The following is a 23,757-nucleotide window of genomic DNA, read 5'->3' as shown; positions in this document are numbered from 1 at the left end:
ACTGAGCCTGCACTCTAGAGCCCGCAAGCCACAACTACTGAGCCTGTGTGCTACAACTACTGAAGCCCACACGCCTAGAGCCCGTGCTCCACAACAAGAGAAGCCACTGCAAGGAGAAGCCCGCGCACTGCAATGAAGAGTAGCCCCGTTCACCACAACTAGAGAAAGCCCATGTGCAGCAACAAAGACCCAACGCAGCCAAAAATAAATAAATAAAATAAATAAATTTATTTTAAAAAATAGATCAATACAGATTTAACAAGGAATTACAATGAACAACAGCTAACTGAAGGTCAATCAGAGTCTTACTGTTAGGTCAGTAGGAAATTATGATTCGGTTCCTCGATGGTGTAAAAGGAGATCATACTACTGTAAAATATCACAAAACATAAATAGTTTTTCTTCTTCCAAAGATACAAGTAATCCTCGTAGCTCAACAAAGCAGAATTGCAAACTTTTCAAATCACCTAAGCCTTATTCCACGATCCTAGCCAATTCTCTCTTCTGTATTGATCTGGCTCCTCTTTTGGCCCTTTGTATATAAGACTTTGAATTATTATTGGTCTAGTTACTATATCAAACTGTAAATCCCTTGAAGGCGGTATCCAAATTTTATACTTCCTCTGTACGCTTAATTTCTAAAGGAAGTGCCCTCGGAAGGCATCTAATCCAAAGTTCTATCCCTTTAGAAAAAATTTATATTATTTTTTCTTATACAGGTAATACATTTAGCACAGACTGAAAGCTTTCCAGCAAAATTCATTTTCTCCTTCCTCTGTAGCATAGCGTTGTTGCAGGCCACAATAGATGCCTATCAGGATTTTGTTCCTTGCCTGCCTTGTAGCTGGCAGTTGAGTTTAGTCATGTGACTGTGTCCCTGGAAAGGCATGTGAGCTGAAGTGATGTGTGCCACTTTGGGAACAGTCTCTTCCATGCCCCCTCTTCTTCCTTGTGACAGCACCCAGCCTTGACCATGTACAAGACGACAAGGCCCTAGGACTTCCCTGGTGGTCCAGTCACTAAGACTCCACGCTCCCAATGCAGGGGGCCCGGGTTCAATCCCTGGGCAGAGAACTAGATCCCACATGCTGCAACTAAGAGATCACATGCCAGAACTAAAGATCCCGCATGCAGCCACGAAGATCCTGTGTGCTGCAACTAAGACCTGGCACAGCCAAATAGATAAATAAACATTAAAAAAAAAAAAAAAAAAGATGACAAGGCCCTGGGGAAGGGGGGGAGCCACAGGATGGAAGGAACCCGGGATTGTGAATATCTGAACGGAACAGAGCCCCCTGCATATCTGGAACAGCTACTTTAAATTGTTAAATGAGAGACAAATTCATTAAGCCTCAATACTGTGGATTTCTTAGCAGCTTGGCTTTTTACTCTAACTAATGAATGAATATTTACAGTGGAAAGGATGAGAAAATACAAGAAGCAGAGGAAAAGTCACCTGGACCCTACACCAGGGGTCCCCAACCCCTGGTCCGCAGGCCAGTACAGCAGAAGGTGAGCAGTCCGCAAGCGAGCAGAGCTAGCGAAGCTTCATCTGCCACTCCCCATCGCTCCCCACTGGTCACATTACCGCCTGAACCATATTCCCCCCTCCCCTCGCCCCATCTGTGGGAAAAACTGTCTTCCACAAAACCGGTCCCTGGTGCCAAAAAGGCTGAGGACCAATGCCCTACAACACCTAAATAATTATTAACATTTTGGGGTAGTTCCTTCTCGACTTTTCTCTATGTCTATAGAAAAACCACATACACATAGTTTTCTACAGACATATAGCCTCTCTCACTTAATATCATCGTCTATCTAATATATTAATGTATTTTTTCTTTTTTTTTTTTTTTTTTTGGCCATGCCACACATTTTGCAGGGTCTTAGTTCCCCAACCAGAGATCGAACCCAGGGCCCTGGCAGTGAAAACACTGAGCCCTAACCACTGGATGCAAGGGAATTCTCTAATATTTTTCTGTATCAGAAATACGTATAATTAATTTTAATGGCTATATAATATTCTACTGCTTGGATTTATCAAAATTTATTCAACTAATTTTTCATTGTTGGCCACTTGCATTTTTTCCTTTTTTTTTTTTTTTTTTGCGGTACGTGGTCTCTCATTGTTGTGGCCTTTCCCATTGCAGAGCACAGGCTCTGGATGCGCAGGCTCAGCGGCCATGGCTCACGGGCCTAGCCGCTCCGCGGCATATGGGATCTTCCTGGACTGGGGCACGAACCCATGTCCCCTGCATTGGCAGGCGGACTCTCAACCACTGTGCCACCAAGGAAGCCCGCATTTTTTCCTTTTAAAAATTCTGTTATAAACAACCCTGCAGAGAACATTTTTATATACAAACCTTTACATATCCATCAGGTTTTTTTTCCCCCCAGGTCTCTATTCTCAGCATATCTTTGCAGACAAAGATGTTCCCTCTTTCTGGGGACCTGCATTAAGTCATTATGTCTGATAGGTGTTTGCAAGGCTGCCTTCATTCATTATATTTTTGAACGAACTCCTATTTATGTTTTGTCAACCGGAAAAACCAAACAAGGTCCAGCTCCCCACTCAGCACCCGGAATAAGTAACTGACTCCCTACGCAGTGTCAGGCAAACTCCCCCTGTACAATGCAGTCCTGGCTAGTAACATGCACAAAAGGGAAAGCAGTAGTAGACCTTGTTTCCTGCTGACAAACCTTGATCTACATCTGTGTTGCCAATTACTTGTTCAACAAACCTGTTACTTTTTTGGAAATAATAAATAATTCAGAGAAAGTCATTTTGAATCCTCTGACATCTGTTGCTTGTAATGACTCTGAATTATTCATCAGTGAGCATAAACAGCATTAATTAAAGAAAAGGACTGAGGCAAACCATGGAAATAGAAACGAACACTGCAGAAGAAAATGCCTTTACTCAACCCATACTCACTTGTCATTGACAAATATCCAAAGAGCCCGCCAGTCCTTGGAATTTGAAGGAACTGGTACGCTTAGATACCAGAAGGCATGATCCAAATGAGGATCACTATTTCATGTTTCCAAACTTGCTTTGTTTTTTCTCCTTCAGAAAACTCCTTCAACGTTCTACCTGCTCGGTTCTCTGAGTTTCAGAGAGTGTTGTGGTATTCAAAGGGAAAGGAAATTTACTAATTGAGCTGCAAAAGAATTGCAAGAGGTATCCCAGATCAAGTCATCCTATGCTCATTTGTACACTGAATTTTAGATATATTAATGGTAGAGGTCTCCGAAATCAAGGACGGCTCAATTCATCTGGCTGCTACCGCCTGATCATTTATTTCCATGACGACACTGGCACTTCCTCCTGACAAAGCGCTTTCCTGTGGTAAAGAGCAAAAGAGAAAAAACCTTACAGCCTGGCTGCCTCTTCTACACCACTGGCCGTGGGCTGATTCTTCCCCCAGTCTGTCTCTCTGCACAGGGAGAGTGATACTATATTCTGTAACACCCTCCACTGTAAAAGAGCCTACGGACTCTGTCTGTGTGGAGGGAAAGTGTGAGCTGAAAAGAAACGCGTTAGAGTTTACGCAGCACTGTTTGTAAACAGATGCCTCCAGAGGTGGGGCCCGAGTGTCTCAGTAACTGGCTTCTCCGGGACCAGAAGAAACAAGCCTCTCTGGAAAGGCAAGGTTGGGGGGGAGCTGTGGAGGGTGGTTTGAATCGGGAGATTTTCCAGAAAACCTATTCCTGTGTATGACTCTGGTGACTTGATCAGTTAAGGATTTCTCGACTCCGAGGTTACCTGGCCTCCAGCTCCCCCTACTCCGGTACCAACTGCTGGGGTTGCTGTGGGCAACAGAGGAGAAACGCTGGACAGAGAACAGAGTGGCTGGAAGAGGAAGGGGAAAAAAATGAAACCCAACAAGACTGAAGAAAGCCACAAGCCCCATTTGGGGTCTTTTCAAAACCTCTGAATTCAGAGGCCTGACAAGCACCTGGCAAGGTCTTCTTGCTGGTAGCCACTAATGAGTGGCTTCCGTGCAGAAATGATCATTCCAGTCTCTCCAGATCGGGTGCACGGAGACCTCCCAACGCTTCCAGAAAAAGAGGCACAGAAACCCTCCATGCACTTCTGAATCCTCTTTCAGTAACATCCTTTCAAAGGATTTCAGAAATGGGGACAAACCTCCCTTGTTTTTTCCCAGTTTGGTTTGTTATTGTTTTGTTCCTGCGGGGAGGAAGGTTGGAAGAGGGAGAGGAGATGGTGGAGGGGAGCTTGGAAGTGAGGAGAAATGGTTGGCTCTGCCCAGCTCAGACTGGCCCTTCATCAAAGGGGGTTTGTTGTTAAAAACAGCAAAGGACGGGTGGAAAAGAAGCCAAGGCTCTCAGTTTCCCAAAAAGAGGCTGAACAGGGACTTCTGTGTCTCTTTCAGGCACTACCCAAAATGCAGCTACAGATTTAGAAAAGATCACTCGTATAGCATTGGATTTGAAGAAATGAACTAAAAAAGATCTCTTTTAGAAAGACAATGGATGCGTTTGCTGGGTAAGAGGTCCCTCCACCGAAACCCAGCTGGGGTTGGATGAAGCCTGTCTGTAACGTCAAAAAGTTTCCCAGATGCCCTCACAGGCTTCTTCTCATTCAAATATTCAAAAAACAAACACTGACCCAGAGTACTTTCTCTTTAGGGGGAAAGAAAAAGGCGTAGTACCTCCTTCCTTTCCAATCCAAGCGGTCTCTAAGCTAGAGGTAAAGTGAGAGTCTTAGGGGCTAAACACAAGGTGACCCTTTCATCACCGGCTGATCAGGGTGCCATCACTCTTAACAGGCAGAGCCTGGAGGCACCTAGACTGGAGTCTTGGTTTGGTGACAATGCTACGATGCACCCGGAAACTGAGGTCTGTGAAAACACACTCTACCTGCGAGCACTGAACAAGACTTTTAGGGGGAGGCGGGGAGCACCTGTGCTCTCAGTCTAGGAGAACTCATAGGGCAGGGGGAAGCTGGAACCCTCAGTGGAGGCCACCCAACCCTCGAACGCTGTCTGAATGGTTAAAAAAAAAAGCGGGCGTGCCCAGTGGAGATGCCAACGGACAGCTCAGAAAATCCTGCCTCAGAGGCAGCACCAGTCTTTCCAAACTTCACCTGGGACTCTTGCTACAGTGCAGATTCTGATTCAGAAGTTCTGGGATGGGGCCTGAGATGCTGCATTTCTAACACGTTTCCAAATGATGCTCTGCTGCTGGCTTACAGACCATACTCTGAGTTGCACAGTTCAGTCCAGGCAACACATTAGAATCACTATCGTTCTGAAAGGGAACCCCCGACCCAGTCCTTCCCCTGCTCAATTAAATCAGTATATGTGGCAGTGATGCCAATCACTGGGCTTTCTCTTAAGTACCCCAGGTGAGTCTTATGTGCAACCAGGGTTGAGGATCCACTGGCTGGACTAATTCTGGCTCTCACTATCAACTAGATATGTGGACCCAGGAAACTTAATCTCTAGGAATCTCAGTTTGGTATCAGAAAAAAGGGATATGCTGGCCGAAATGGATTGGTATAGAAACAAATGTGCAGTATTTGAAAGCACTTTGAAAGAAGATAAACTACAATAGTTATTTTACTCATCGAGTCTTAGTTTCCTCGGTTAGAATGAGTTCATAGTGTCCCCGACTAATCAAATTTCACAAATACCAGCTCCATGTTAATTCTATGGAAGAGACTGTTTTTAGCTGAGATCTCCTTGCTGTTCTGTTAACACCCCAAAGCCCAATGCACTGGGATTCTTTCTTAAATGACCACTGACTCATCAATGGATTTTAGGTCCCAATGGCATCCTAGCCAGTACCTTGAAAAATCCTCCTAAAATTACTTTAAATATGGATGCCCGGCACCCACCGATGACTGGTGCTGATCTACGAAGCAAACCCACATTACTGCCCCCCCCCCACTCTTCCCCTGTCCTGCCAATCCCAAGCTCCCTGGGTGCAAGGAAGGTTCTCTGCTGCCAATTTTCAACTTTCTTCTGTGCAATGATCAAAGCTTCGAAGGGCATCAGTTCTGCCAACCACCAATAGATGGCATCAGCGGTCGTGCAAGGTCGTTTCAGCCTCCCCCTCGTTCCTCAATCTCTGTCATGTTTGCTATGTTTGAAATGCAGTGTCTCGTTAAAAACTAACTGAAGGTAAAAAGGTTTAAAAAAAAAAAAAGTCAAAATGCAGAAGTGTCTCTGGATAATAAAACGAGAGTTGTAAAGGACTAGGAGTCCCCGCCATCCCCGGCTCACTCAGGAAACAACTTTACCAGCAACCGACGTGCACCCAAGCTAGGTTAGTGTCATGTTGCATTTAGAACAAATGGGCTTTCAGAAACTCATCGGTGAGAAGAGCTTCTTGTCCCCAGCTGACATCACATCGAAGCTGATTCTCAAACGCACACAGAAACCACAGAGAAAGCAAAACAACCCACCACCAGAAGGCAAGGCTATAACCACAGCAACACTCGCCAGAACAAAGACCCTCTGAGAACCAGAGCTCCATTTCCTCTTGTGTGCTGAGAACATCATCAGCTGTTCCCAAGAACCCCCCCCACCCACTTATCAACTGCGGCCACGCTGATGTTCACACCAGGGCAGCTGAGTTCTCTGTGCAGGAGCTCAGGTAAATGCCATCGTCTTAGTCTTTCAAAAGTAACACTCAGGAATTCTGTGCATGGCCAGCATGGTGTATGCTATTTCAGATCACTGGTTCTCAGCCAAAAGCCATTTTATTCTCCAGGGGACATTTGGTGGCACTGCCTCCAACTTGGTGACACAGGATACATTCTGGTGATCACACTGGGGAAGCAGGGGAGGATGCCACTGGCATCTGGTGAGTGGAGGCCAGGGATGCCACTAAACACCCTACAGTGCACAGGACAGCCCCTCACAACAAAGAATGAGCCAGTCCAGATGTCAATAGTGCTGTGGTTCAAGAAAGCCTCCTCCAGAGGCCAGGAATTTCCGCCTAGAAAATTTAAATTCCAAAAGCCAATTTCCTACTGTCGTCACCAAAAAACATCCTGACCGAGAAGACAAAAGATAATTAATGGGAACTCCTTCCTGAGAAAAAAAGCAACCTTCCCAAGCTTTCTTTGTCCTTGTTTTTGAGAACAGAGTGTCCCTCATTTTTGCCAAGGCCCCCCCTCTTTTGGACCTCATTCTCACCGGCCTTCTCAGGAAATTGTCTTCCTCCACCATGTCCTCCTCCTCAGCATCCACACCCTCCCTCACCACCTCCCTCTACCTGGTTCAGAGAGGCTGTTTTCCCCTTTTAAAAACATCTCTCACCTAGAGAATAACATAAATACCTGTTGAGTCTATACTGATATAAACAAATAAGTGGATAAATAAATAAATGGAAGAGAAGGGACAAAACATCCTCACAGAAGAATTCCAAGAAATAAACATAGAAGGAATGAAGGAAATAGAAAACCATTAACAGAACATGATGGTAATAATGGCTGCCGGTGAGATCCACTGGTAAATGTTGAAAGTTTTTAAAGGAGAAACAAGTTTCTTGCATAGGCTCCAAGCATCTCTCCAAAAGTATTTATTAATCACTGTGGTGGTTTTAGCACCCCTAAACAACCTTTTTTTCATGCTCCTCCCTCTACTAGGTAGAGCTTAATCCCCCCCACCTTGAATGTGGGCTGGATTTAGTGACTCACTTCTAATGCATGGAGTAGGTCCCAGGGACAGCTTTCTAGACTATCAGGCTGACCTATGGCAGTTCTATTCTTAGAGGTCATGGAGATATTTTGACACAATATCCAAATGCACTACACACCTGGCTGTGGCTGGCAGGTGGCTTTGATGCAGAGATAGTGTAGCGTTTACCCTGAGTGACATTAACTTGTAGAGCAAATCTGGTTGGGGTGCAGGCAAAGCAAACCTTATAACATGCCTAAAGCGACAGGTTGGTGTAGCGAAAGAACAATACCTGGTTCCCAAATTCGAAATTGTGTAACTGCCATTCAATCACCGACCACGGCCACTTCAAAAGCCTTGGTGACAACATTCATTAAATTAATACCCCAGTCACTCTGGGTCAGAGTAAATATGAAACAGGTACACCTGAAACCTTTCTCACTCGTCCACAGCTCCCTCTCCCCATCTTGTATCTGGAAAGAAATCTGAGGTCAGGAAAAAAAATCTGGATGCCTCAAAGCCCTTTTCAGCTAAAATGGGAACAAAAGCAGGCTCAAGAAGGAATCAAGTGGACCTCAGAACAAGAATGCCAGCTTGTTATTTTGCAAACAGTAGGGTCAAAGCCCTGTATATAGGAGGAAAATAGTTTGGGGCAGAAAATTAATATTCACTGCTGAGACCTATTTGCCATGGGTTGACTCTGGAAGCAAATGGTTGAAAGATGGATCAGGATGAAAGCCTTCATGATCTCCCATCCTACCTCCCACCAACACCAGGGACCACCACTCCTCCCAGAGCCAGCGAACCCCCAGTGGGGTCCAGCTCAGCCACAGGTGCCAGAAGGCAGGGGCATCTGATTCTCCCCTCCTGTGTCCAGGAGTAAGTTTTTCAAAGGAGGGGGGCCGAGGACACTGAATTTGGAAGGGCAAAGGACTGCTGTGAAGAGGGACACTTGGAGGAGTGGTGAATTGTGTTAAAGGGAATGAGTAAGAAAAGGTGAATGCCTGGCCCTATTCTCTGCTGGGTAAGGCCAGAAGGCCAGAGTGCCCTGCCTGTATCCCTTTATACCACGTAAGGTTTGCTATAAGTGTTGACTGTTAATGGGTCCCATCTGGCCCCCTAGTCTGTAAAATTGCCTTTGGCCTATGGGAGCATCTCCACCTAGAAGGTTATACCTGCCCTGAGGGAGGCCCATAACCGATCAATGGCTGACATGGGAGAGGGAAACAAAAGGCTGACCCCTGGGCAAGGGGAGACAGAGCTCCCCAGAAACCCAGCTAAAACTCCCCTTTCCCCCACTGCCCTGCCACTCTCCTCACCTCCACCTCCTAGGCCCATATATCATCTCCATGAGAATCCCTCAACTTCTAAACAATCTGACCCAAGACATTGGGAATTAAACTTCCTTGAAGTTTTAGAGGTTTCTGGTAGATCCTGGGAAGAGAATTTCCATTTCAAGGACTCCAGTGCTCCCTTGAGGACAACTAGGCAGAGAAGGTTAAGACCCAAGCCCACCGATGCCCCAAGCACCAGAGAGAAAGCTCATGTCCTGGTTCTCCCTTACTCAGATTGGAGAAAGGACATCAGAAGGAGGTGCCCCCCCTCATACCTGGGTGACAGAGCCATGTCCTAAAAAGATCCTACTACAAAAGGCTGATTTTGCTAGTTCCTGGACACTGTGTACTCAAGTTGGGAAAAACTTAACACTGGCAAATCCAATCTCACAGATCACTTATAAGGCAAAAAAAAGAGTTACGTCAGCTATCAAGTCTTTTTCAACAAGGTATTTAAAATGGGATTTCACGCTGGTGCTAGAATTGAGGCACAGATGATCTTCCTTGGTGTTTTTCAAGGCCTTTTCCTCTATACCGGATCAGTAGGAAACTCTCTCCTTTACACTCTACTGCCTTCCCTCCTTCCCCTTTCTCACTGCCCTGTGCTCCTCTTTGGGCTTCCTAGGATCACCTGCCCCATTTCTCATCTTAGGGTTGATCTCTGGGGACCACTCTAAGACAGGTATACATCCAATAATGTAAAACCTTAAAATCATAGTTCCAGAGGGCATACTCCCAGTGAAGAGCCCAAGAACTCAAAGCATGTGTCTATGACCTAACTAGTTATAATTTGCTAAAGTACTTGATTCTTGGGCAAAGTAGGTTAAAAGCCAGAGAGTTGTAAAAGAGTGGTCTGAAACAGCCTAAGAACTTTATACAACTCATAACAATGTCCTTCTTTGGTGCAATTTTACGTTAGCTTTTAAAATTAGCTTTCATAGATCTTTGCCTGGCCCATTATATTTCAGATGTTGAATTTAGGACAGTGTTCAAAGATTTTTATGGGGCCAGTTCACGGTTTCAGTTCCAATTTACCATTTTTCCTTTACTGACTTCCTTTTGGAGTTCACCTGCATATGGGTCCTTAAGGACTAAAAAAACCAATGAATTAATCAAAGGGAAAATGTTCTGTTTCTCCCGTTTAGAAATTCATTGAAATATAGATGAAGTCCATCCTGAACAGCAGGACGTTCTGAGCAGGCCATCAGCCTAAATGCCTTTATGAATAACTATTATGTTATAAGCTCAAAAGATCTTACATCTCAGCCAGATGAATAATCAGGCCACTAGTGAACACAGGGAAGAAAATGAATATAATGCAGGTCTATATATTTTTTTCCTCTGCTTGTCTGGACACATAAAATATCTTTTTACTTTTACCACCAAATACACATTCAGGTAGCTTCTCCTGGTATCAGTGATGCTTCTCGACTCTAAGTTAAGGACTTCTGGAGGCTGAATTTGCTTCCTCCAGCCTCCAAAGTACTATGTGAAGTACCAAATCATTACACCATGAAGGCAACATCCTGCTTAACTTGTAAGAACTATTAGTATGGGCTCAGGGAAAGCTGATGCTGCCACAAATGCATACTGAGGAAATACATGCCACATATTCAATCAAGAAAGTGATTCATCAGTATTGTAACTAAGTATTGAAAAAAATCAAAACTGGGCTTCCCTGGTGGCACAGTGGTTGGGAATCCGCGTGCCATTGCGGGGGACACGGGTTCGATCCCTGGTCCGGGAGGATCCCACATGCCACAGAGCAGCTGAGCCCGTGAGCCACAACTACTGAGCCTGCTCTCTGGAGCCCACAAGCCACAACTACTGAAGCCCACACGCCTAGAGCCCGTGCTCTGCAACAAGAGAAGCCGCTGCGATGAGAAGCCCGAGCACCACAACGAAGAGTAGCCCCTGCCCGCCGCTACAATGAAGCGAGAAAGCCTGCCTGCAGCAATGAAGACCCAACGCAGCCATAAATAATAAATAGATAGATAAATAAATAAACAAAAAAGTAACCCAAATCAAGCTTTCAATTCCCCCTACCTGCCAATCAGAGGTACAAAAAGAAAAATACTATCAGTGTTCATCTCTCCTTAGCTATTATAAACTGTTACTTGCTATGCAAAGGCATTTACAAGTCCAAATTACTACAGGATGCTTATGGTTTTAAAAAATACAAATGTTACATACGATTAGTATATTACTATATATACGTGTGTATATATAAATACAATCTATGTATTTGCCTATAATTATTTAGTGATCCAACTAGTCTTTTTCCTTGAAATATGCCATTTAGAAAATACCATTACATCATGTAAATAATTTCCCTGGCTCCACCCCAACTGCATAAAAGCAGTCTTTTTTCCAGTACAACGTGTATTTGGAAAGTGGCTGCTTTGTGGTGTTCTTGTCCAGGTCACCATACTTAAGCACACGATAGAAAAAAAGGAAAAATCAAAATTGTAGCTAAGCTCCCTCCTCCCAACTCAGAATCAGCAGAACTCTCCTTGTCAAAGGACCAAACACATGAACTTCAATGATGCGAGCCACTGACAACACAGTCATCTTTAAATTCAAGCAGTACATTGTGAAAGCAAATGGAACTGCTACCCAGGTGAGAAGTGGAAGAGAAGTTCCCCAGGGAACAGTGATGGGCAGGAAGTCCAAGGACCAGGTTGAGTGCTGGCTGTGTGACTGACTCTGCGATGATGAGCAAGTTATAACATACTTTGAGGCTTCAGATTCCTCATCTACAGTTAAAACACCGGATTAAATGGTCTAAGGTTCATGCCACGTCAAAATTCTCAGATTTTTAAGACCATCTCGACACCTGGGCATTGCTGAGACTCCACGACACTGATCCTGACTCCCAAGACTGCATTGTGGTCGCTGAAAAGATTTTGCTTGTCGCTCTCCAACACAATGGGATGGGTTTGGAGCAAAACAGGAAAGACATGTCCTATATGATATGCATGCGGTCCCCTTAAGTGAAAGAAAATTACCTATTTCATTAGTTCCCAAAGGATATGGAGTATCTTTATTCTAAGACAGACCAGACTGACTCAGGCACTGCCCTGACAGCTATATATTATCCTGTGCTGTTGTATTGGGACCTATTATCTATTTGACTCATGTAGGAAGATTCTAGAAGCTTTTTCAAAATGGGAATACAGAATATGTTTTACTTCTAACTTGAATAATTTGAGAAACCAGTGGCATTTGCTCTTCTCATATACACAGTTTAAAGCAAGAGAATCAAAGAGTTCTGAGCCCTAGAACAGAAATAAAGGCTAAGCCCTGCAGCACAGTGCGGAGGCTGCGAGAATACTCTGGCATCTTACCCACCTGTAATGAACAATGGCTATCCAGAGGCTGACAGAGAAAGTATGGAAAATCAATGAGCATTCACTTTGACAGACAATTCTGGGGGCAGAATACCTGTCACCAGGTAATAAATCACTTCATTTAAGTTTATCTTTTTAGCAGTGCACAGTGGATTATACCCATACATCACTTCAGCCCTTCTTTTCTGCCCTGTTGACAAAGGACAAATTGAGAAGGACGGTGGGAAAGCTGGGAGAAAGAAGGGAGGAAAACAGAAGAGCTCTGTTCCTAGGCCTGTTTAGTAAAAGAAATAATAACGATGATGATGATTCAATTTCATTGTTTCCTAAGCATCAGTTCCATCTGTAAAATCTTACGGCACTTCCTGGATTTACCAATGAAGTGACCATGGGTTGGAAAATAAAGGTAGCTTTTTTTCCAGATCCCTTAGGACATACTATATATCTACAGTCTCAATAGGATCTCAAGCACTTGGCTTTTCTAACAATGGGTGAGTTTATGGGTTTCACTAATGATACTGCTTAGAAACTGGTACCCTGAGAAGCCTTGCAGCACAGAACTGAATATGGTAAATGGGACTTCAGGTGCAGCAATAGGGTGGCAGATTAAGACAATGTGGAAAAAACCCTCCCACTACAAATACTTAAGAATGCTGGGTAAAATATGACCTGAAAAAGAAAGGGAAAAACTGAGTGAAAGCACGTGGATTCTGAGACTGCTTTTGTAACTTACAGACTTGCATTTTAAAACCCAAGTGGACAAAGGAGGTGGAACCATGGGCTGCCATGAGGCACAGAGTTGGAAATAAAACACTTGAGGATGGGGCTTCCCTGGTGGCGCAGTGGTTGAGAGTCCGCCTGCCGATGCAGGGGACACGGGTTTGTGCCCCAGTCTGGGAAGATCCCACATGCCGCGGAGCAGCTGGGCCCGTAAGCCATGGCCGCTGAGCCTGTGCGTCTGGAGCCTGTGCTCCGCAACGGGAGAGGCCACAACAGTGAGAGGCCTGCGTACCGCAAAAAAAAAAAAAAAAAACACTTGAGGAGAGGCAGGATCCTCAAAGAGGGGCTTCCTCAGTGAAGACTGGGGGCGGGGGGGAACTCATACCCTAGAAAAGGGGTCCAAGAGGACAATTTTGTGTGCCCCTGGGCTCTGAGTGAAAAAAAGAAACCTCTCCTCTGAAATATGGATATCCAGATCTGAGCCTTGAGCAGAGTAATCCAGGAAGTTCCAACCTAAGAAATTAGCAGAAACACTGGCCCCAAGCCAGTGATACTCCTGAGATCTCTAGAAGAAGCAATGCAAATTGTTCTGGAGGGGGCCTGTTATCAGGTCACAGGAAAAGTAATCCCCACTCAAGATCAGCTTATAAGAAAATTTAAAATTACAATATATCATGAGAAGAAAACAGCAAACACAACAAACAAGATTGTTAGAATTCCAGGAACTTGGGTACTTCCCTGGTGGTCCAGTGGTTAAGAATCCACCTGCCAATGCAGGGGACACAGGTTCAATCCTTGGTCCGGGAAGATCCCGCATGCCACGGAGCAACTAAGCCTGTGTACCACAACTACTGAGCCCGTGCTCTAGAGCCCATGAGCCACAACTACTGAGTCCACATGCTGCAACTACTGAATCCTGTGTGCCTAGAGCCCATGCTCCACAAGAGAAGCCACCGCAATGAGAAGCCCATGCACCTCAACGAAGAGTAGCCCCCACTCGCCACAACTAGAGAAAGCCCGCATGCAGCAATGAAGACCCAGAGCAGAAAAAAAATAAATTAATTAAAAAGAAAAGAATTCCAGGAACTTGGGATAATAAAATTAAAATTTGAAAAAGAGAATAAAAAATTAATATGCTTAAAACTATGAAAGACATAAAAGTAGGAAATAAAACCCTGAGGAAAAAAATACCAAAAACAGCCAGGTATGAAAATAAGCCAAATAGAACTTCCAGAAATAAGTATCATAATCACTGAAATTAAAAAGTCAACAGATACATTAAATAGATTAGACACAAGTAAAGAGAGAATTAAGTAAAATGGAAGACAGATTTGAAGAAATTACCAAGGGGCATCACAGAGATAAAAGGGGCATGAAAGAATAGCTCCTGGAATAGGGAGTACAATGAGACTATTCCGACGCATTTAATGCAAGATCCAGATGATGCAAATAGAGAGACTGTGTTAGTCTGGGTCCTCCAATAAGCAGATGCTAAGAAAGGATGTTGGGAAGAGAAGGAGTGGGCAAGGAGAAACCTCAGACCAGAAAGTCATGGCTCAAGGACTCCCCATTAGAAGAGTCCTATATCCTACAGGATGGGCTAGCACTAGTAGCCACATCTTACTAAGCCAGCAACCAGGGACAGCCCAGGGGAAGCGTGGCTTTTGAGTGAATCCTGAGACATGGCATCTGGGGTCAGTCAACTAGGCTTCCCACAGCAGGAGATCTGAGAGGCACATTTTCATGGCTACTGACATGAAGGGGAGCAATATTTTTAAAGATAATAGTTAAGGATTTTCCAGAATTGTAAAAGCCACAAATCTCCCATGTAGGGAATAACAGCAAGTTCTGAGCAGAATAAACCAAAACAAATCTACACATGCTATAGTTAAATGGCAGAATATCAAAGGCTATAAAATACCAAAAACAAGGAGAAATTTAAGTTAAATGAAAAGCAAATAAACTGGTAGGGGGGATGACTGGAGTTAATTTTAGACTGCTTTCTAAGAACACACATTTAAGGATAATAAAGCCAGTAGAGGAAAAAAGGGAGGAACTGATAAAACTCAATTCAGTAAGAGACAGGAAATAAGAAAAAGAAAGCAAAAGAAAAGTATGGAAAATAGAAAACATGAAATAAGAGAAATAATTTAAAATATCAACTGTTACTATAAATGCAAACAGATTAAAATAGCTGGTTAAAAAACTCAGACTGGATTTTTTTTTTAATTTAGCCATATGCTATTTACAAGAGGTTCTTGTAAATAAGAACCTCTTACTTACTTTACCAGTAAGTAAAACCACTTACCTGTTCTTACTGCTTACACAATTTCTTAACTTTTTGCAGATTGATTGCTCTCATCAATGATATGAGATTCCCATTATCATCTGTAGAATGGGATGATAATGACAGACTTTTTTTTTTTTTGCGGTATGCGGGCCTCTCACTGTCGTGGCCTCCCCCGTTGCGGAGCACAGGCTCCGGACGTGCAGGCCCAGCGGCCATGGCTCACGGGCCTAGCCGCTCCGCGGCATGCGGGATCCTCCCAGACTGGGGCACGAACCCGTGTCCCCTGCATCGGCAGGCAGACTCTCAACCACTGCGCCACCAGGGAAGCCCCGACAGACTTAGTTTTTAATCTGTAACATGTTTTTCTTAAAATAACACAAGCAAGTACAGCAAAATGTTAACACTTGCGTAATCTTTCTGGTGCGTACGTGGGTGCGAGTTTCATTACTGTCTGTACATTTTAATCTATTTGAATTGTTTCAAAAATAAAAATGTTTTCACTGTTTAAATCCATAAGCCCAATAACCAAGTAAAAATATAAGACCACAGTAAATGACAATGTTCTTATACACCACTTGGGAGGGTATAGAACTATACACCTTCCCTAGGGAACAATTTTGCAAGATACACCAAAACTTAAAAGATATAGATTACTCTTGGGACTTCCCTGGCAGTCCAGTGGTTAAGACTTTGTCTTCCTATGCAGGGGGTGCAGGTTCAATCCCTGATCAAGGAGCTAAGATCCCACATGCCTCTGGGCCAAAAAACCGAAACATAAAACAGAAGCAATACTGTAACAAATTCAATAAAGACTTCAAAAATGGTCCACATCAAAAAATCTTTTTAAAAAACTGTAGGTACTCTTTAACCCAGGGACTGAATTCTTGTAATTTATCCCAAGGAACTAATCAGAAATGTGTACAAACATTTGTGTATTAGTTTACACCTGAGTTATGTCAAAAGGTGAAAAGTTCAAAACAACTTTAATGTTGTTGGGAACTGTTTTAGTAAACTGTAATGCATCTGTATAACAGAACAGTATGCAGTCATTAAAATTCAGGTTAAGGTTATAGAAGATTATTAGTGACAAGTATATATTAGTAAGTGAAAAAAAATACAAAGCAGTATGATAGTATGAGTTTGTTTTAATTTAAAAAAATATGTGTATATATATATATATATATATATATATATATATATATACACAAAGACAAGGGACCACCAGTGAAGCACTTCTGGATGGTAAAGATTCTGAATGACTTTTTTTTATTGTGCTTTTCTCTGTTTTCCAAGTTTTCTGCAGTGAGCATATGGTGCTCTGCAATTAGGGGGGAAAAGCAATCATTACTTCTAAAGTAAGTGGCAATAATTCCAGTTTATACTCTAATGCAGGGGTCCACAAATTATATCCCGCAGGCCAAATCCAGCCTGCCACCCTGCCTGTGAGTTAGGAATGGTTTTACATTTTTAAATCGTTCAAAAAAAAAATCAAAAGAAGAATAATATTTATAAACTGCCATTCTAATCTAATCTTTGTATTTAATCTTTACAACAACCCTGTGAAGTAGGTACTATGACCCATTTTACAGATGAAGGAACAGAAGCTCCTAGATTGGTCAGGTAAGTAGTCAAAGATCTCCTAGTTACTGAGTCTTTGCTGAAATTCACACCCAAGGAGTCTTACCCCAGACCTTATCCTCTTAAGCTGCTTCCTCCATGTGAAAAGTTCTCCACCACTATAAGGGCAAATGCAGCCAGCACAGTCTGGTGAATTCTCAGGATGGAAGACCACAATGTTTCAGTGAAGGCTCATTGGAGAATGAGGCCCTGTTTCTACCATGATGATAGGAAACACTAACTCTGAACTCTAATTAACCAAAGTATTATCCTCCTCAAAAGAATTCCATTCTTGGGCTTCCCTGATGGCACAGTGGTTAAGAATCCACCTGCCAATGCAAGGGACATGGGTTCAATCCCTAGCCCAGGAAGATGCCACATGCCACGGAGCAACTAAGCCCGTGCACCACAACTACTGAGCCTGCGCTCTAGAGCCCGCGTGCCTACAGCCCGTGCTCCACAACAAGACAAGCCACCACAATGAGAAGCCCGCACACCGCAACGAAGAGTAGCCCCTGCTCGCCGTGACTAGAGAAAGCCCACCACAGCAACAAAGACCCAACACAGCCAAAAATGAAAACAAATAAATTAATTTAAAAAAAAAAAGAATTCCATTCTTTTTATTAGTAGACCTGTATAACAGAAAATTGTACCCTTTTATTATTATTATTCTGTTTTGAATTTCATCAATAAAATGTGTGGAAATTTGTTTAGTCTCTCATTATGTAAGCACCTACGTAATGTCCTTGATGTTGTGTATTGGCCCAAAAAGCCTAAAATATTTACTATGTGACCCTTTACTGAAAATGTCTGCAGACTCCTGTTTGAATTGACAGAGAAAAGCAAGTGGGGAGAAGCAGAGGTCACAGTATTAATGGAGTCCCCACACCTGGAACCATGGAGTAACCAAGAACCCAAATGGTTCTCTCTCCCAAGCTATTCCACAAGCTCTTAGTCATTTAGAGACTGTTTCTTTTCTCCTTCTCCTGCTATGTCTATATTTTTTATCCATTACCTCCCACCAAGGGGTGAGCAAAAAAAAAGAAAGTAAAACTTAGTTCAGTCAAGGTTATTGCTTCTTAGAAACTCTGGCAAAAATTTGTTCAGGGAAAGAGACTTGACTTTTATATCATTTCTGAAGTTAACTTATCAGTGTTTTCTGTTCCAAAAATAACTGAGAATTTGGCCACTCATCCTAAGTATGGGATTGTTCATTCATCCACTTACCAAACCCTAGCATAGTGCACAGATCAGAAGATATATATCAATACAACAAAACATTCTATAACAGAAAGCAGTTTTAAATGATTACAGAAAATGCAAATTAAAACCACAATGAGATACCACCACACCCAGTAAAATATCTATAATCAAAAGGACAGATAATACCAAATATTGGCAAGGATGTGGAGAACGCAGAACGTAAAATATAAAATGCAACAGCCACTTTGGAAAACAGGCTGGTGGTTTCTGTTAAACATATGACCCAGACATTCAACTCTTAAGTATCTACCTGAGAGGAATGGAAACATGCATCCATACCAAGACTTGTATACAGATGATCATAGCAGTATTTTCATAACAGCCCCAAACTGGAAACAACCCAAACGTCCATCAACTGGAAACTAGATAAACAAAATGTGGTATATCCACACAATGGAATACTATCCAGCAATAAAAAAGAACCAACTATGATACACTCAACAATATGGATGAACTCAAAAACAGCATGCTAAGGGAGGCCAGTCTCAAAAGACTGCATATTGTATGATTTTATATGACATTTCTAGAAAAGACAAACTATAGATGCAGAAGCGGATCAGCAGTTGCCTGAGATTGGGGTGAGAGCAAGGACTGTCTACAAACAGGCAAGAGAGAACTTTGTGGGGTGACAGAAAGTACTAAAACTGAATTGCACCAATACATGGATTTACTAAAACTCATCAGTATACTTACAGGTGAATTTATGGTATGCAAGTTAGACCTCAGTAAAGCTGTTTTAAAACAAAACTACAGGAGCGAAGGGGCAGATATCTGCTTGAGGTGGAAGAAAGGGTAGGGAAGCCTTTAGAAGAGAGAAATTTTGAGATAATATCCTGATAACGGACATTTAGCTGAGGGAGGGATGTAACAGTGTGCAGAGGCAGGAAGGCATGAAAACTCAAGTAGGATTTGGGGAGGGAAAAGAAATAGGTGATACTAAAGGGCAACCTGCACTTAGAGACTGGGTAAGTGAGAAAACAAGAAGTTGTTAAGAAGTTGGTACTTCATCTCATAGGTCATGGGAAGTCACCACAGAATCTGACGGGGGCTGAGTGACTATCACATGTGAGTTTTAGAAAGCTAACTCTAGAGGCAGTGTAAAAAGAAGATGACTTAGAGATGAGGGGAAAAAAGCAAGAGGCCGTGTCCAGGTAAAAGACACAGAACCAACTATTTAGTTTCTAATGAGGTGGTGGGAAAGAAGACAGTTTCTAATCTTAGCAGCTAAGATGCTGGTGTCACTAAAACAAATAAGGACGACAGGAGCAGAAGCAGTTTTGGGGGAAGGTGGTGACACAAATACTGTTTTAGGTTGATTGTGAGGTGCTGTCAAGATATTCAGGTACAAATATCCAGCAAAGAGTTGCAAAACTGGAAAGAGTCTGGGGTTGACGCTGTGGCTTGGGGAATTCTTAGCAAAGAAATAGTCACTGAAACCACTGAACTGTTAAGATTGCTATGGACTCACATAAACAGCAAGAACTTAGGGCTCAAGATTAAAAAGGCTAATTACAGAGTCTACCCTGTCATCCATGCAACGACATTAAGAAAGTGCTTTTCTTTCAGTTGCTGTTCTTTTTTTTTTTTTAAGCATTAGAAACGTTTATTTGTCAAAATATTTTATTTAAAAAAAAGTGAGAGGAGTGGAGTAAAGCAAGGCTAAATTTCAGCTAATGTTGTACCACGATCAGACATAAAAAGACAAAACAAAACAACAACAAACAAAAGCCCAATGGTCCTAGCAATTTCAGAAGATTAGCTTCAGTGTCAAAGTCCAGAGCTAACAGAGAAGAGTAGAGGGTTGCCTGTCACTACATATGGTCATTTTAAAGGGAAAGGAGGGGAATTCCCTGGTGGTCCAGTGGTCATGACCCAGCGCTTTGGGGGTGGGGGGGAGAAGGTTCATCCCCTGGTCAGGGAACTAAGATCCCGCATGCCACGAGGTGCAGCCAATTGAAAAAATTTTTTAAAGAAATTAAATTTGAAAATTTGAAAATAAATAAAGGGAAAGGAGAGGTTGCAGGTAGACAGGGAGAGGGGTCAACTCCTAAGGAAAGCAAGGTAGGAGGGATTCTACTGTACAGGAAAGAGAGGCTGTCAGTATAATCCTCACCTAGGGCTGCGCTGTGGTCTTGAAGCAGATGGGACAAGTAACAGTTGTAGGTAGTTGGACCCGGAAGCTGCTGATGCCACTGCCTCCTAAGAGCGGACTCGGTAAGGCTGGTGGTGGAGTGCGCCCTATGCATCATTGTTACACACGGATTCCCCGTAGCCAACGGTGTCAGGTGTGCACGCTGCCCCATACTGTTTGTTACAGTGCTCGGTAAAGTCCGCCACACTACCTGTACGATCTACTGGGCACTCTTCTGACCAGTGCCCCTCTTTCCCACACTGACAGCTGCCACTCTGGTGTCCTATCCCAGGGGCAGTCCGAAGCTGGCTGGTGGACAACTGCACGTATGTTCGTGTGCCTTTAAACTCTGTGCTGTCAAGGCCCCTGACAGCCCTACTGCATCCTCTGCCCGCTCCACGTGTACGAAGGCATAATCTTTCATAACGTCACATTCGATGACTGAACCATGCTCCTCCAACCTGGCCCAAAGCTCCTGGTTGGTACAAGTAGGACCGATGTTGCCTATGTGCAACTTGGCTGAAGCTTTGCTCTTTTTCTTTTTTAAATAAATTTATTTATTTATGGCTGCATTGGGTCTTCATTGCTGCGCGCAGGCTTTCTCTAGTTGCGTCTCTAGTTGCATTGAGCGGGGGTTACTCTTCGTTGTGGTGCGCAGGCTTCTTATTGCGGTGGCTTCTCTTGTTGCAGAGCACGGGCTCCAGGCACACGGGCTTCAATAGTTGTGGCGCACAGGCTTAGTTGCTCTGCAGCATGGGGACCAGGGCTTGAACCCGTGTTCCCTGCATGGGCAGGCGGATTCTTAACCACTATGCCACCAGGGAAGTCCCTGAAGCTCTGCTCTTATCCTTGCTGCTTCCACGGTGATGTTCACCCTGTGCAGCTTGTTGTGGATGGCATCCTCGGCCGCCACCTGGTCCCCTGTGTGCACAAAGCCGTAGTTTTGTGGCTTCTGTTGTTGTTTGTATTCTGGCGCAGCTTGCGGGATCTTAGTGCCCCGACCAGGGATCAAACCAGAGCCCTCCCTGGTGAAAGCAAGGAGCCCTAACCACTGGAGCGCCAGGGAATTCCCAAAGCTGTAGTTCTTAATGATGTCACGTTCCAGCACCTTCCCACACTGCTCGAGTCAGCGGATCGCCTGCTCTGTGCCCTCCTGGGGCAGGTGTCCGATGAACGGCGTCACCGTCCTGACAAGAGCCTCCGTGTGGCGGCGGCGGCGGCGGCTCTGGCGTCTCAGAGAACTCTACAAAATGGCGGCGGGCGCCCGAGCCCCGGCGGCGCGACCGGGCACTGCTCGCGCGTCAGCTCACGCACGCGCCACTGCGCACTGCCTCAGGCTGGCGGGCGCCATGTCGCTGTTCTTCTTGTGTGTTTGTTCCTAGCAGACCGCCAATAGATTTTACAAAGAGTTACAGATTACAAGACAAACATGCCAAACAAACTGGGGACAAATACATAGATGGGAGAGCAGAATGCAGAACATAACAGAGGCAATTGAGACTATATAGAATCTGCTATCTAGAAAGCAAGGCGCATGCTTTCGCTGCCTTTGAAACTCTCATATTGTGAATGTGGGTACTAGTCTGCTCTTTCAAGTTAAGGGTACATGGGTCAGAGTCCATCTGTTGCCCTCAGCTCATCCACAACCATCCAAACGCACATCAGTTCCACCATCTTGTCAATAATATGTGCAAATTGGCACCCTGGAGATCTACCTTCTTGGACCTTCCCAAAGCCCCCATATGGCTAACACATGGAGAGGACAAAAAATTTCACAGATTGTTATATACAGGGTACTAGGAAATATAGACAAAAGAACAGTAGGCTAAATGCCAGAAGTCCAGATTCTATATTCTTCCACCATGGACAAGTTAATTATATTCTTTGTATGTACAAATGGGAATAGAATGCACGGATCAGATTTTGAAAATTTAAGGTTCTGCACAGTGTATGGTAATACTGCTTGAAAGTTTGTCATACCCCACACAACCTCCTGTCTACTTAGGGGCCAAATGAGTTAAAGTTGTGCTCTAGTATTTTAGGGGAGAGAAGTGTCTTTGACGGTAAAACGTGAATATAATTTACAAGAAATCATGCCTAGAGGTGGAGTACTGCAGTATATCAGATTCTCCTTCTATACATGACCTTTAATTCTGCTGATATCTATTTCTAGCCTTTGAGTAGGAGAACTTAGAACATGACCTAGAGGCCTTCATTCATCAGGCCCCCACACTCCCACCCACAATGGATGTAGCCCTTCTCCAACAGTGAGTCACCCACCTTCCCCTCTGCTTTCTGCTTGGGTGGCCACCACCAAGCCTTGGACCCTATTTCCTGGTCTGTCTACCCAACCAGAAAAGAAGTTCCCTGCATGCAGGGTAGAGCTCATTCATTCCTGTGTTCTCAGCACCTGTCAGCATGTAAGGCTCAAAAAATGACCCCCAAGTGAAAGAATGCCAGGAAATTAGGGGGAAAGATGCCAAATGGCACATATTAAAAATAAAATTTTTATACTATTCTGTTTTTTTTTTTTTTTTTACTATTCTGTTTTTTTAAATAAAAATTATATGTACTTAAGGCGTTTGAGATGATGATTTCAGATACCTATACACAGTGAAATGATTACTACAGTCAAGCTAATTAACATATTTCTTCTCGTGGTTACCTTTTTGTGTATGTGTGTGTGATGAGAGCAAAAATTAAATTTAAAAGTCTCCTGTGCATTGACTGACAGGTGAGTGGATAAACAGAATGTGGTACCTACATACAATGGAATATTATCCAGCCTTGTAAAGGAAGGAAATTCTGACAGATGCTACCACGTGGATGAACCTACAAAGTATTATGCTCAGTGAAATAATCCAGACACATGATGCCACTTATATGAGGTACCTTGAATAGTCAAATTCATAGAAACAGAAAGTACAGTAGAATGGTGGCTGCCAGGGGCTCGGGAAAGGGGGCACAAGGAGTTAGTGTTTAATGGGTACAGAGTTTCTGTTTGGGTTGACGAAAAAGTTCTGGAGATGCGTAGTGGTGATGGTTGCACAGCATTATGAATGTACTTAATGCCACTGAACTGTACACTTAAAAAAGGTTAAAATGTAAATTTTATGACACATATAATCGCAATTTTTTTAAAGTCTCCTGTGCAGTATTCCGTCTGAGGAAGGATACAGGACTGTGGCCTTTGGCGTATTTTTAGGTGGCTATTCCTTCATAAGATACATTCTTAAATATCTAATTGATAGCAAAGGGAAGAAAACACATTCAGCATTCACACAGCTCAGTGTCCAAATGTCCAAAGTCATTAATTTGGAAAAATACCACAAGAATCATGAAACTGATTCAGAATTTACTTCTAAACCATAAAAGCAAAAAACGAAGTGTGATTTTAATT

General features: G+C 43.5%; 1 protein-coding gene and 1 pseudogene across 2 annotated transcripts in view; both read right to left on the bottom strand.

Moving 5' to 3' along the window:
* PITPNC1 (phosphatidylinositol transfer protein cytoplasmic 1) overlaps positions 1-23,757 on the bottom strand; it is a 254,225-nt gene that overhangs the window by 181,787 nt on the left and 48,681 nt on the right. The gene's annotated exons all lie outside the window — the stretch shown is intronic.
* LOC136138322 (RNA-binding protein 4B-like) lies at positions 20,336-21,708 on the bottom strand (annotated as a pseudogene).

Source organism: Phocoena phocoena, chromosome 19 (assembly GCF_963924675.1).
Source record: "Phocoena phocoena chromosome 19, mPhoPho1.1, whole genome shotgun sequence".
Classification (NCBI taxonomy): domain Eukaryota; kingdom Metazoa; phylum Chordata; class Mammalia; order Artiodactyla; family Phocoenidae; genus Phocoena; species Phocoena phocoena.
Note: the sequence above shows the minus strand (reverse complement) of the source record. Positions and strands in the feature narration are given on the sequence as shown.